Source organism: Argiope bruennichi, chromosome X1, assembly GCF_947563725.1.
Source record: "Argiope bruennichi chromosome X1, qqArgBrue1.1, whole genome shotgun sequence".
Lineage (NCBI taxonomy): Eukaryota > Metazoa > Arthropoda > Arachnida > Araneae > Araneidae > Argiope > Argiope bruennichi.
In genome coordinates this window covers 33,579,705-33,592,665 of record NC_079162.1, presented here as the reverse complement: position 1 = coordinate 33,592,665, position 12,961 = coordinate 33,579,705, and the positions used below count along the sequence as shown (strand labels likewise).

At 28.6% G+C, this 12,961-nt stretch overlaps 1 long non-coding RNA gene across 1 annotated transcript; it reads right to left on the bottom strand.

Moving 5' to 3' along the window:
* Positions 1-357: 357 nt before the first annotated feature.
* Positions 358-11,009, bottom strand: LOC129959143 (uncharacterized). The gene is made up of 3 exons (XR_008783410.1): positions 10,901-11,009; positions 5,174-5,260; positions 358-704 (listed from the first exon to the last, which is right to left on the bottom strand). It is a non-coding gene; the product is annotated as an uncharacterized LOC129959143 (long non-coding RNA).
* Positions 11,010-12,961: the final 1,952 nt, after the last annotated feature.

Below are 12,961 nucleotides of genomic sequence, written 5' to 3'. Positions count from 1 at the left end.
AATTCAATAACCGAATGTATTAATTACGCATTTTACTCTATCACTGGCTTCATTCTGAAAATCTCGACTCTTTAACAATGCAAACAGGTCAGACTCGAGACAGCACTGCCTACTTTTGATTATATCACTAAATAGTTCAGTTTCGACAAAAAGAGGAAGAAAAAAAAAAATAATTGTGTTTTGATTATTACAACAATGACCAAACGATGTGCAACACAAAATTGCACTGACATATGATTTTAATATTTAATAAAAATGATGCTTTTAAAATAATCACAGCAAAGGATTTATAAAACTTAAAAGCTGGGGGAAAAATAAAGACTTAAGGTAAGTGAAATGATAATACCAGGCTCAAAATAGTGTAAATATGTTTTAATTACAATGACATTTTGAAATACAGGAACTTTAAACTGTTTTAACAGTCTAGTACATGAGGAAAATTTAAGGGAAATACAAAATGAATGATGAACTTGGAATCATTTCTTGGAATCATTCTTTCTCAATTTCCACTGATTTCGCGTCTGGGAAATGGACTCGGAGCAGATGATTGGCAAATGCCGTCTTTTCATCAAAACAGGCCTCGCAAAATACGCAATACATGAGGTTGTCTTTAACATGAGCAACCACATGATTATCAATAGAACAGAGAGGCGTCAAGGCACGGTAATAGCAAACCGCGCAGGGATTCGGACGGTCTTTTATCGCTGTAAAAAACAAAATGAATTGCATTAATTAATGAATGCAAAGTTATACAACAACGAAAGACATTAATTAAGGCATTAACTTAGTCCATAATAATATAATGGGAGTTCACTGTTTCTAAAAACAAATTTAAACTAACTTTACAATCTCCATTGAAAAGGAAGAAAAACAAAAATAATAGAGGCCACTGAAATTATCTATTAAAAAATCTATCTAAAATAATGAAATATATCCTATCAGAACAGCATTTTATTGTTATATGTTCTGTCATAAAATCTCAAAAAAAGGGAAAATACACAATACTAAATACAGCAACAGTACAAAAAAAAAAAGTTACATTTTTTTTTTTTTTTTTTTTTAAGCAGGAAAATTTATCTTTCCACTTTTTTGACTGGGAACTTTCTATTAATGCACATGATTTTCTGCAGAAAGCAGATTTGAAATTGCCTTAAAGACAGGAACTGAAAGAATAATGGCCAAAAAGATTTTTGCTCATGAATTTATTTCTTCAGATACAAAAATTTTAAGAAAATACATTTTTTTGGATATAACAGAATATTTACATATAGAAATATGTACTAAAATCTGTAAGTATCGACCTAGGCATGGTCGTACACACTGCATTTGCATTAAAAAAAGTTCACCAAAAGATTTCATGGAAATATAAGAACTAGTTCACCATGTTCTACTAATAAAAGAGCTACAGAGGCAAAGTTAATTATAGAATTATAAATATTATGATAAATAAAAACTTTGACCAGGTACAAAAGTATCAGCCAAAATCAATATGCACAATCTAGTATCAGAAACAACCTACACTTGATACAGAAAAACCAAGTATCAACCCAACCCTTTATAGTTGTTCTGGGATCAGAACTTTGGAATTAATGTACTTGGAGAGATAACAGCAGATGCAGACATTGCAATAACGCTTATAAATCACATTAACATTAGTTCTGAAGATTCAATTATTCAGATATACATCTATTTTCCTAGTTAATTGCTTTTTTTTTTGCAAAGAAAAATGTGATGTTATTTTTCTCAACAGTGGCATACAAGATAAAAATATTCGCTGAATAGTATAAGACCTCCCAATAACTTTTACTATCTTCCAATACAACGATCAGATGTAATTCCAACTCTTCTTTTTATGGTGTAGGAAAATTAAAAGTAATGAAATGTTAAAATCGCCAAATACTAACAGTTGAGTTGATACATTACTGAATTCTACTACAGAAAAGAATTGTTGACTGTTGGAGAGAAATTTGTGTAACATTTGTATGGACTAAGAAGATATTAAACATTGAATAAGACCAATATTGTAGATTTGTGACTTTGTCAAAGAACAGCATGCTAAGATTTTTCATATGGAAAAGCTAATGCTAATTTTAGAAGTATGCCACAACACGTATTTGGTTTTAAGCAAATTCTGGGAGAGTCGGGGAACAAACTTCTTCCCACTGAATGGAGATGTTAGATTTAAACCTTTTGGGACAGGTGGTCTCTATCCTAGACAGATAAGAAAGGAATCGTCTCACAGGAAGGGGGTTTTGTGTCACTAAACCTATCTTTGGAAAGTAGAAGGGGGGGGGGGGGAATCACACACACAAAACAAATAGAGTTTAGGTCCTAATGCCATTCTTGCATTTAGATTATTAATGCATTCATAATATGAGCACATTCTTCTGACAAAGAGCGTTACCCTTCCCCTCCCATAATAAACAGAAACAATGACTTTTTATAATAAAAAAAGAAGTGCACGAAATGTAACAGAAAGCTATGCAAAATACAACAGAAGTGACAGTAAAACCCAAAAAGACTAGTTATAGTTACACAGAAATAACAAAAATTCGGAGGGTGACCAGAAATGAAAATGACTTTATCAAGCGGAAAGTTGCACAACCTACCTCTGTTTATTTACATTACTCTTACCCTCTTCCCACACAATGGCTCATGAGTGAAATACCAACGTCAGGCTGAATATCAGCAAACGGAAGGTCAGGATACTAAACCTTTATTTCAAAAGTAATTGTCACATGGGGCCATTTAGTGGCATTTAAAATTTGTTCCAGTTTAAAATGCACAAAACTGGAATTCACCATCACATGAATAATTCGATTTCCAGAAACACATGGGTGGTATATCCAGTTGCTAGAGATGTTCGTAGATCATGCATATATGACAACACATCCATCGCGAAAGGGTTAAACACAATGGTAGTTTCAAAAGATCAAAGAAAGCAACCACAACATTCAAACCATTTGCTTCAAATTATCTGTTGCATCAATTATCTTGTGCAAGCAAGAATGGAGGATATGGAGGCTACTGTGGAGGAAAAAAATTCAACTTGTTCCATTATCCAATATGTCAGAATTGCAGTGGGTTGTCATGCCCAAATCTACTGAAGAATAAAGCTATACAAAATGTAAATACAATATGTTGTAGAAACTGATAAACAGAAGACAATAAATTATACAAAGAATAAGCAATAGTATATATATAGAAAGAGGATGTTTTGTGATGTTGAGAAACACTAATCAATGTGTGATGAGCCTTTGAGCAATAGCAGATTTTGCATGGTCAAGGCAGGTTCCTAAGTGGTGAATTACAGAATGGCCCATGGAGAAAAAGAGTAGGGGACACTCTCTGAACCCAAAATGGCAATGCACTAAAAATCATATTTTATATATTATATTGCTTTACACCATGTTATTTCCTTAGGAAACACAGTTTAAATATATAATGCAATAATATGTTAATAATGAAAAGTATGTTGTAGAAAATGTACTTCCATTACATCTACTTCAATCATAAATTATATGATCAATTATTCACATTGTACTGTAGTAAACCTCACTGGAGATGATAACTGGGCAGCTGTGTCGCATACCTAAATTTTCTGCTTCCCACTATTAACACTGTACATGAAAAAAGATTTATACCAGCAGATGAAAGAAAACATAAATAGAAGACATAAATAGAACATAAATAAACTTTAATAAGAACAATTCTTTTTTAAAAAAAGAAATACAATGGAGAAATCAAATTTGAAAATAAAAATCAAGACTTACACTTCTACAGACACTCTCTCTCTATATATATATAAAAAAAAACACCTATTCAGTTAACATAAATATGAACAAAATCATTCTTATATGCCATTTAATAATAAACAAAACAAAGAAAAAATAAACTTTATCTTACCATTAATTATCAAGACAATGGCTGTTACACAAATTAAGGCATTTTGAACTTTTGAGAGAAAGGACGAGAAAGAAAGAATCGGGAAAGAATTTTTGCAACTTCTAAAAAAATGCTCTTCTAGTAGTGGCTTAATAATCGGGTAAAGTTCAGCTTTATGTTAAATTTTTTTTTCTTTTCGAGAACTTTGTTAAAAGGAAAACATTCTGGCAATCTTTTTGCCTAGGAACATTTTTAGAAAAAATTTAAGAGTTCATTCAACGATCAATATTCCAAAGCGAGAATCCCCGCACATGATTGCGCTTCTATTTAAATGGATTCCATGACACAGTAAGGAATTTTCATAAGGATGCTGGATTTAGGTTCTTAACAGATTTCACCAAAATTCTTGTATTTTCTAGAATTGTCATTTCTGTCAGAAAAACTCTCTTCCTTAGTACTTCACAAATTGTAAAGGCGAACAATAGAACAGATTTGTAAAAGCTGATTTCTAATTTCTGGGTTTGAAGAGGATTTCTAAGCAGCTGTGGTAGTATTACTACTTCTTATCCCTCCAAACTACACAGTGATTCAAGACTGGCGACAAAATGCAATCCAATACCAAAGCTTTTCCCACTGATGGAATTTTGAAAATCTAAGTTTCAAACAGGTTCACAAATATTTTCTAAAAAATAATGGGCTTATTTTTAAAAGGACCCAACATAAATCAAGTCATTTTCCTGGGGCGAAGAGTACAACAAAATTCAAAAATTGCAGGAACTTAGGATTAAAGCAAAAACCAATCCAGTCCTCACTTGATTAATATAATCCTAAATACCTCACTCACAGATAATGGAAAAATTCTAAATGCCACAACACATTGATTTAGATTCTTTGCCAAGTTTAACAGTTTCATTTTGGTCAAAATTCTGATAATCGTCTGTCACACTGACTAAAAAAACAACAGCAACACATTGATCGATTGCTGCAAGACTTCAATACACTCTCAGAAGACTCCCTAATTTTCTGAAAAGAAGTAATTTCGCACTACAAATCGCCAAACTTTTCTTGAAAAACCTAGTCAAGTAGCAAAAGATTTTCAAATTACTGAATCGTTAATATTATATGCTTTATATTTTCCTAGAAAAGTGACACTTATTTGGCAAATTAGCATTTCTTTCTTTAAAAACTGTACATCAGCATATTTCCTATTGCAACATTTCCTTAAATAAAACCAGTATCACTTTTGAGAAGACACTTTTTGAGAGACAAAATAAAAAAAGGTTTATACCTTGACTCATAGTGTCAGCTAATCTAGGGGTCAATTGCCTCAAGTAGAATGCGAATTGAAAAGAATTGTCCTGGAACTGCAGTACAGCTGAAAGGGAAAAAAATAAAAAATAAACAACATTCCAAATATTAAAACTAGAAATAATAATTCACATTTCAGATCATTTTAATTGAATCGAAATAATGACACATTTACTAAATTATTGACACTGCAAAGTTTTGTAACATACTTCAGGTGATCTGTCCTAATTTTTGAGGTGAACTTCTAACTACCAAGATTCATCTGTAGATGGCAATAAGATTCAGATGGCAATAAGATGTTTTCATGATCTTAGGTTTCTTGTAATTGAGTATAAATTCACTGTTTAAAAATATACATATACACCCTCTGTAGGATTTATTCATTTAAACTATCAAATCAGCTAAGCTAATGAATTAGTAAGTACGAATTAAATTAATGAATCAGCATACATATGCGAATTTATAGAGAAACAAAACGAGTTGCCCTAAGAAATTGTGTCGAAAAGTTACATAATGATCGAAGATAAACAAATGACTAAGTTTGATATGTATAAAAAATATTATATATCACTTTTTCATAAATATATTTATAGTTTAAAAATTTTTTTAAAAATATAAGAGTCCGAAACTAATGTATGAAAATCGGTAAGGACTATACCTGTCTGAATTTTATAATAGATTTTTATGCTGAACAAGTAATGTTAATATTTAAATACAATTATTATAGTCTTAAGTGATCAGAAAAAAATACATTCATCTGATTTAGTTGAATGTCTCAAAAAGACTGGTTATTTTCGCCTTATTCTTAGCTTCTGCATAGTGAGGGTTTTTCACGATGCAGATACCGTTCCAACTTTGTTCGTGTTTTTTTTATTTATTATTATTACTTTAAGGAAAATATCACAGTAATAAAAAAGTGTTACAATGCAATTATGTATGTTTTTCCTTTAATGGCTGCTAATTTCTAATACATATCAATATTTTTTTCAGAGAAGAGATAATTTTTAATGGAAATATGAAACATTTTGATAAAGGTTTCTCTTAATTACTTTGTCTGTAAGAATATTTTAATAATACAAGGAAACCTATATATTTCAGGATAAGCTGAATCCAGACAATGAAAACCAGAGTGGATCATGCCACAATTCTCTCTCAATTGAGATAGGATTTATATATATATATATATATATATATATATATATATATATATATATATATATAGAAAGCAAAACATTTAGTAAGTGTTACTATTCAATATAAAGCAACTAATACATTTTATCTGTTCCGATTCGGAACGAAATTTTGCTGATACTCTTCGCTCGCTAGCAGGAGGATTTTGAGTGTCTAGAAGAGTTAACTAGTAAAATGTACCTCTTACACTCAATTATACACAAAGTTTCATGCTTCAATCTATAAAATTTTCAGTACTAATAAAATGCAAATTTTTTTACTCTGATCATCTTATTTATATATTTAATTCAATAATACTTATTTACAATAGATTATTAAAATTATTAAATCTGAAATCTGTGACAAATTTTAATAAATGTATTGCGATCTTTTGAAATTATTAAAGTATTTACAAAATGTTTTCAAAATGTGCATGTTTGATACTTTTTCATTCTTTAGCCATTTGCCAGCTACAGAACATATTTTTGAAAAAAAAAAGTTGAAATGTATTTCTTAAATGATACTTTGATCTTTAAATAGTAAAAATTTGTAATCGTAGTTTCTGAATTGTACACTGAATAATTAATGTATTATTTCATATACTAGAGACTTCTAACAAAAGTGATATATTCAAAATGCTACATTTCTTTGAAAGTAACATTGAAGTGAAAACAAAACTCCAAATAGCCAATGAAAGAAAGCAAAGGAAAAGAATAAAGATGAATATTGTATGTGAATGCAAAGCAAAGAAGAAACCAAAATGAGCATTATCTGGCCAAGTTCCAAAATTCAGCTAAGACTAGGCTAAGTTCAAAGGAGTAAGAATTTTTTTTTTTTTTTGCTACGATGTATATTAGTTGTATGCAATGAGCAAACTTTGATACTTTCCAAAGTCCGTCCTATGTTTCTCCAATACGTTAATTCATTTTTCGTCTTGTTTTTTTTATTTTCATTTTCCTCTCCACATTTCGTTTTGTAATTTTTACTTTCATTGAATACTGAATTCTCAGAGTAGAAAAGTAAAATAATAAAATTACAGCAAGTTTTTCAATTTTATTTGAATTCAGAGCCGTTACTCCTAAAAAACTATATAACATATGACAACTGTAGCAACTTTTTACAAGAGGTACAGAAACCACTTACTACTACCATAAGTACCTAAATATACCAATACATTAAAAGATATGTCCAAAGAGAAATAAAATTACTGTAAAAGACAAATTGCAACATAATCAACATTCCATATCACATGTTTTCGTGTCTTGATACAGTAATAATATCTGTTCACAGAAAGAAGTTATACCTCCACTGATAAAAAAATTTACTATAAAAAAATACTTTTATTGAAATATAAGAATGAAAAAACGAATAATAAATGAATGAAATAAAAGACAACAATTTATTTTATAGGATTTAATTTTCAATCAGGAAAGGAAATTCAAAAGAGGAGTTAAATTCCTCATGTAGAAATGCTTCTAGTAATGGGTAAAAAAAGCTAAAAATTATTATACAGCGCTATCCTGTATTCATATTTTCGTCTTTAATGTACCCCTTCATTAGTAACAATTTTTTATAGTTCCCTCAGTTTCAGTGCCAATTAATGAAAATAGTTTCCAACAATTAATACACTCTTCCCTCCACCCAGTTTACACCTCAACTCCCTTGAAAATCGTAAAAGATGTATAATAATGTATTTGATATATTCAATCATATAAATGAAATGTTCAACAAAAAAAATTCTTTTTGCTGTAAACAATTAAATCGTCCGTACTATCAATAATAATGCCTATATTTCCTCTCCAGCCTAATCTTTCTTAACAGAAAGGTATACTTAACATTATTTTCTCTAACATCATTCTTTGCTTTTAATATTTTTGATGGTATGTTATAATATTTCATGTTTGGTGAAATTTTTAATGCGAGTTTTGCCAGAGATAAAGATTCTGGAACATGATAGCCTAAGAACCACAGTAAATCTTTGAAATTAATATAATAATGAAAAACATGTTAAAAAAAAACAATTATCCTCATTGCATTTAGGCATTCTTAGTTTTTAAATAAAGTTTTAAATATTTAAAAAAAATGATAGATGATCTATGCTGATTGATAATTCTGGTACAACTTTTTAGTGTTGCATTAAAGTACAAGCCATTTCAATTAATTTTAGTAATTAAAATATATATTTTAGACTAAACAAATAATTTGCATAAAATTAAAATAATTTTTCATGCAACAGTCTTACAAAATAGAACCCCATAAATAAATGAGCTTTTAATAACCAATAGTTAAATTATTGCATGTCTACAACAGATAATGTTTCAGTCAAATTTTGATGTATAAAATTTCCCATAATTTAATAGATTTTTTTTTACATCAGAATCATTATTGATGAAGGTTAATTGAAAAATAAATTTTACACGTACTTTATAACCCATAAGATAGCATACATTAAAAATTTCTCAAAACATATTATTTAAGTAAAATAATAGATATACCAATATAAGAAAATACTGAAATGAATTGAGTATTCAGTATTCTCTAACAGTATTTAACAAAAATCCAAGAAATTACAAAAAAACATAATATAGTATTACTCAGAAGTTTTAATAGTTCTAAGAGTATTAAAAAATGAAAAATCTTATTTATTTGCAAAATCAGATACTCAATTCAAATAAAATATTATTACACATGAATCTTCCAATCATGATTTAATATACATTTTTTAAAAATCATCCACAATTATCAACCAATATGAGTTGCAACCTTAATGGTAAAACAGAAAATTGGAATTTTATTGTATACAGATTTTAATCAACCTTGCTTCCTCTACAACTCGACAAAGTTGGAAGAATCATAAAAATATTAATAAGTCAATAATAAATTCTTGACTTTGTTATATACACTGATAAACTTAATCTGCATTCATTTGGTTCATAAAATGAAACAAAAATAAATCCCAATAATAACCTCAAAAGGTGTTATTTTTAAAGCAATTACTTTATTATATGAAGATAATCTCTTGCATCTTTAAAAAATGAATTGAAGAGTTCACAAATAAAGAAGTTTTTGTGTATGCTAATAGTTATCTGCAGATTCATAGCCTTTTAATAACACTTTTGGGATAGACGTATGTGCACTTCTTTCATCGTGCAAGACAGGACCAAGAAAACACTGACCATTCACAGGAGCATTTTCTTCAACTAAGCCCAATATACTTCATATTACATAAAAATGTACATAATACATAAAAAGTAACTTCTGCCCTGAAGTGAAATAATTTTTAAATATTTGATAACGGATACCATATTTTCAATATTAAAATAATTCTTAAAAAATAATCAAAACTGCAAATATTTTATATTAGAAATATAAAAAATTTATTATAAAAATTGTTTGATTGTGTACTTTATTATGATCGACAGCAGTTAAATTAAAATCCAATTATTGAAGGAAAATATAAAAATATGAGCAATATAAATATTTACAATTAATACTTTAAAATAATTCATGAATAAAAAAACCCAATAAACTAATTCTCTAGATAATAAATAATTATGTGTATTTGTTATTTCACAGACTCATTAAAGAAATAATTTAAAAACTGCTTATATAGATATTAAATTAAAATTAATAAAATATATCCAATTACAGAAATTTGGAAGGGTGCTGAAATTCACATTGCTAAAGGATCCCTACAAAGCCTAACCCAACTCCCATAGAAGTTGATATAATTTATTCACTAATAAAACTGAACAATACATTTAACCTACTTTTGGAATATTAACATACATGAGGATCATTCTAACTCACTATTTATGTTATTGGGTTTCCTAATAATAAAATTAGTCACCTTTAATAAATGAATATATTTTCATGTAAAGATATTGCATTCCATAAATAAATTTAAAATAGCAAATTTGAGGTATCATTATTTTCACAATATATTTCAACACTCGTAAGAAGATCCCTTAACTTATGCTGCTCACATTCATACTGTCATAATAATATAAAATGAACCAGGAAAGCTAAAACATGCATAGGATAAATTTGATCCAAACTCTAGAGTGAAAAACGAAACATATCATTTTTCAGGTACACATTGTTTTAATACCTTGTTTGGGACCATTTATAAAGTTACAGCAATTCAGAACACGTTTTCACAAATGCTTTAGAAAAAATAACATACTGTGTTGTCAAAAAGTTGACATACGCGTACTTCCGTTTTCACAAATTTTCTTTTTAAAAATAATATACTAATAATAAGCAATACTATTTTGCAAATTTACAATTGTTTAAAACCAATAATGGATTATGGGCAGGAGAAAGGTTAGATGAAAACCTATTATTGTTCAATTCAAAACGGAATATCGGTTTTAGTTTCTTCAGACAAGTTATTTTTTCAAACATGAGGTCGGCCAATTCTTTCAATATTTTGGGAAAGTAACTGAAAGTTAAATCTAGAAACATGTTAACGAAACATAATATAATATAATTATCAATCATTAGAAAAAATTATCAATTTTAAATAAATACTCACTAATGGAGGCGAAAATGACAAAACGCTCAACTTAAATACAAACTATTCGTTCTCACCGGAATGCCAACAGGTTGCAGTTAATAATGTCTAAGTACTTGATGGTTGAATAGTGAGAACTTTTCAAATTTGATCGATTATGAGTTCCTTGGAGATTTTTTGCAGAAAAGGCAATCATCTGAATTTGATTTTTTTAGACTTATTTTGAAGTTTTTTGAGATTTATATTCAGTGCAGTTTCTCGTTAATTTCAAATTACCGACCAGTATATTGCAAAAAAATTTTATAAGTATTTTCGGATTTGAAATCTTTTTTCATTGCTTAATTAGAAAAAAATGGGTAAAAACTAAAAGATAGAAAATATAAACTAATTTATCATTGAATGCGAGGAAGAAATTTCATGATGATTAATTTTTGTTTTGCTTTGACTTATAAGGGGACTTCAAGGTTTGGAAATTTGAGTTCGAGGAGAAATATAGAATAATAGTAGTATGCCATTAGGATGCTCACTTATTAAAATATCAAAGCCCAATGGCCACCCAATTATGAGAAAATGGCCTTCAAAATTTCAATACGGTTGTAGCGTTCGTGTGCCAACAAAAATGGAATGCAAGTAAACTTATTTATAATGTAGTAAGATTTCGTTTAATAAGATTTCCAAATTAACATCAACTTATTTTCATTTAAATTCTAATATCTTTTTAAACAAACTCAAAAATTCCATAAAATATCACAGTTGCCAATGTGAATTAAAAACTATTTACAAAATAATATTTATAAATATTAAACTACTCGTGAGTTACTTGTAAATGAAATATTTATAATTTATATCGCAACCCATTTTTATACCAATAACTTTTAACCCTCTAAGGGTTCCATACGCATTTCAATGCAGCCACAAGATGCTTTCAAAAGCGCGTTGCAAGCATTTTAATGTAGGGTAAGGAAGGAAGTTCGTTTTGCACGGATAACGTCGTAGGGAGTATACTGTTCGAAAAATGTTTCCGACGCATTTTAACGTATTTCTTTCCCCCTATAAGTTTTGACATGGTGATGAATAGGAGGGTAGTCAATACAATGAATGTTTTACTGCCATTTTAGGTTGTCACAGGATCCGAGGGCCCGAAAATTGCTTTATGCATAGGGCATTGTGATGGTGTCGGAACGCGAGATCGTTCAAGAAAAGAAGAACAGGAATTTTTCTCCAATTGTGTGTCCCTTAATGCTTTGTCTGGATTTAGATTTAAATTGTATTTGGCTTCAATAGTATTTCTTTAATATAGCTTATTTGATCGAAATGTTGCGTTTTAAAATCCCATTGAATTATTTTTCATAATGCAGTTTTATCCTCACTTGTGATTCAACATCGCATTGAATTATTTTTCATAATGCAGTTTTATCCTCACTTGTGATTCAACATCGCATTGAAGTATTAAGAACTCGGAATGGATATATTTGAAAAATTGCCCTCGATATATAGTTAATATATTAAATATATTTCTCATTCTTAGTTCAACTATTTTTATAATGAAATTTTATACTTTTTACACTAATCTCTACCTCCAATTATTTTTCTTCTCTCAAAGTAAACAGATACAACAAAATTGTGTTTTAAAACAGTCTAAATTTCAAAGAATGTAATAAAGTATATCGTTATATTGTTTCTCTTTTCATGATTTATATTGTATAAAAACATGGAATTGTGTGTCCGATTTTTCATAGAGCGACTCCTTTTTAAAGTTCTTTTACGAACTGAATAAAATAATTTCTTTCAAATTCATAAAAGAAACAATACGAACATCTTTTAAAAATTATTACTATTCGGAAGATATTAATATTAGTTTAGCTTTTAATATTCAGTTAGTTATTAATATTAGTTTAGTTAATAATTAGTTATTAGTATTTATACCTTGATGTAGATGAAAACAAATGGCAAAATAAATTGAATTTAATGTTTCAGTAATTTTGTTAGGAACATTAAGAGACTGATAACATCGTAAAAGTCTTTAACACCTTAAACTATCTTGAGATATTCTTTCAATAGTTTATCAAAGATATATGTCTC